The sequence below is a fragment of the Nicotiana tomentosiformis genome, chromosome 5, assembly GCF_000390325.3.
Source record: "Nicotiana tomentosiformis chromosome 5, ASM39032v3, whole genome shotgun sequence".
Lineage (NCBI taxonomy): Eukaryota > Viridiplantae > Streptophyta > Magnoliopsida > Solanales > Solanaceae > Nicotiana > Nicotiana tomentosiformis.
Window position 1 is genome coordinate 117,741,136 of NC_090816.1, and position 3,319 is coordinate 117,744,454.

Below are 3,319 nucleotides of genomic sequence, written 5' to 3' on the forward strand. Positions count from 1 at the left end.
GATTATAATACCTCTCAATCCACTGATTTTTGGCAGCTAATCAGACAAGGGCTGCTTCGGGCCTTCCATCTAATTGCTCCAGGTTCATGTTCATGGCCTCGTTGTTTGATTACTTGGTTGCATATCGGAACCTGAGACTTGGTTCTCTGACTTCGACCGGTATTAGAGTTTTAGGGACGTAAACCAGCGAGAACGGGGTGGCCCCGGTACTGGACTTCGAGTTCGTACGGTATACCCATAGGACTTCGGGCAGGATTTCCTTCCATTTTCCTTTGGCGTCAATTAACCTCTTTTGAGGTTTTGGAGTATGGTTTTGTTGGTCAACTCTACTTGTACATTCCCACTAGGGTGGTAGGGTGTTGATAGGATCCCTTTGATCTTATGGTCTTCGAGAAACTTGCTTATTTTGCTGTCGATGAATTGTTTCCTGTTGTCGTACACGATATCGGCCGACATTTCGAACCGGCATATGATGTGATCTCAGATGAAATCGATGACTTCCTTTTCCCTGACCTTCTCATATGCCTCGGCTTCTACCTACTTAGAAAAATAGTCAGTCATAAACAATATAAATTGAGCCTCACTGGGTGCCCATGGAAAGGGGCCAACGATGTCCATTCCCCACTTCATGAATGACCATGGTGACAAAACCGAATGCAGAAGCTCCCCGGGTTGATGAATCATCAGAGCATGTCTTTGACATTCATCACATTTTTGTACAAACTCCTTCGCATCCTTTTCCATGTTGATCCAATAGTAGCTGGCTCTAATTACCTTTCGAACCAATGATTTAGCACCTGAATGATTTCTGCAGGTGCCTTCGTGAATTTCCCTCAGAACGTACTCGGTATCTCCTGGTCCTAGACATATCGCGAGTGGGCCATCGAATGTTCTTCTGAATAAGGTTCCGTCTTTGGACAAGCTAAATTGGGCTGCCTTCGTACATAGGGCCCTCGATTCATTCGGATCCGAGGCCAATTTTCCGGTCTTTAAATATTCTATATATTGTTTTCTCCAATCCCAAATCAGACTCGTTGAGTTTATCTCGGCGTGGACTTCTTCCACTACCGATCTCATGAGTTGTACGACTGGCCCCGAGTTGAACTCATCGTCCCCGACCGCCGACCCCAGGTTAGCAAGGGCATCGGCCTCACTGTTTTGATCCCGAGGTACGTGTTGTAGAGTCCACTCCTTGAATCAATGTAATGTTACCTACAACTTATTCAGGTACCTTTGCATTCGTTCCTCTCTGAACTCGAACGTTCCATTAACTTGGTTCACTACAAGGAGGGAGTTGCACTTAGCTTCGATTACCTCTGCCCCCATGATTTTGGCTAGTTCGAGACCTGTAATCATGGCCTCACATTAGGCCTCGTTGTTAGTCAATTTTACAGTCCTAATAGATTGTCTAACTATATTGCATGCTGGTGGCTTCAATACGATGCCAAGTCTGGACCCTTTTGCGTTCGAGTCACTGTCCGTAAAGAGGGTCCAGATCCCCGAAGAAGTCCCTGAGTTCAACAACTAATCTCTTTCGACCTCGGGTATTAGGGTCGGCGAAAAGTCGGCCACAAAGTCTGCCAAAATTTGAGATTTAATAGCGGTCCGGGGCCGATATTCAATATCTTACCCATTGATTTCCACGGCCCATTTGGCCAACCGTCCCTAAAGCTCGGGCTTATACATTACATTTCTCAATGGGTAAGTAGTCACAACACATATTGGGTGACATTAGAAGTATGGTTTTAGCTTTCTAGAGGTGCTTGGCAAAGTGAGCGCCAGCTTTTCTAGGTGAGGGTACCTAGTTTTGGCCTCGCCAAGGATCCTACTAACATAGTAGATTGGAAATTATGTACCTTTATCTTCTCAGACCAGGACTCCACTTACCGCTATCTCCAATACTACCAAGTACAGGTACAGTTGTTCGTCTGTCTTCGGCGTGTGAAGTAGCGGTGGGATCGGTAGGTATCGCTTGAGTTCCTACAAGGCTCGTTGGCACTACGGGGTCGACGAGAAGTTATTCTTCTTCTTTAACAGTGAGAAGAATCGGTGGCTCTTATCAGAGGACCTCGAGATGAACCGCCCCAGGGCGGCTATGCGTCTGGTTAATCTTTGCACGACCTTCACGTTGTCCACAATCGTGATTTCTTCGATGGCTTTTATCTTGTCGGGGTTGATCTCGATTCCACGGTTGGATACCATGATTCCGAGGAATTTACCTGATTCAACTCCAAATGCACACTTCTCCAGGTTTAGCTTTATATTGTATTTCTTCAATATGTTGAAAATTGCTACAAATGTTTCAAATGGTTCTCTGCTCGTAGGGACTTGACCAACATATCATCAATGTAAACCTCCATTAATTTTCCTATTTGTTCCTCGAACATCCGGTTTACTAGGCGTTGGTACATGGCACTGACATATTTTAATTCGAATGGCATCACGTTATAGTAGTTTGTGTTGTACTTAGTGATGAAGGAGGTTTATTCCTGATCGCCCGGGTTCATCCATATTTGGTTGCACCTGGAGTAGGCATCGAGAAAACTGAGGATCTCGTGGCCGGCCGTGGCATCGATCATGCGATCGATGTTTGACTAAGGGAAGGAGTCCTTGGGACATGCCTTATTCAAATCCTTATAGTCTACACACATTCTTAATTTATTCCCCTTTTTAGGGACTACCACTATGTTTGCTAACCAATCCGAGTATTTAACCTCCCGAATGAACCCGATTTTAAGGAGTTTACATACGTCGTCCTTGATGAAAACATGTTTGACCTCGGACTAGGGTCTCCTCTTCTGCTTGACCGGGTAGAACATCGGGTCCAGGCTTAGCTTGTGAATGGTTATCTCTGGCGGGATCCCTGTCATCTCAATATGGGACCAAGTGAAACAATTTTCGTTAACTATAAAAAATTGAATAAGTTTTTCCTGAGCTCGGGGATTAACCTCGTGCTCGGGTATACCTTTCGATCGAGCAAGTGTTCGATTAGTACAACTTGTTCGAGTTCCTCGAACGTTGATTTTATGGCTTCGAAATTGTCAGGGACTATGAAAGATCTGGGGACTCCATAGTCGTCGTCCTCGTCTACCCCTCATTCCCCCGATCCTATCGAGGTTGGTGTTGGTGGTCGCTATTTGGCCCCGTATTTGACCATCCGATTCGGATCCTCCGATGTTGAGAGTGTGGATGCCGAGATCTCCTCATCGACCGCGAACATTTCCTTGGCAACCAGTTGTTCCCCATAAACCGTTTTGACTCCTCCGGGTGTCGGGAGATTCAACACGTGGTGTAGCGTCGAGGGTATTGACCTCAAAAT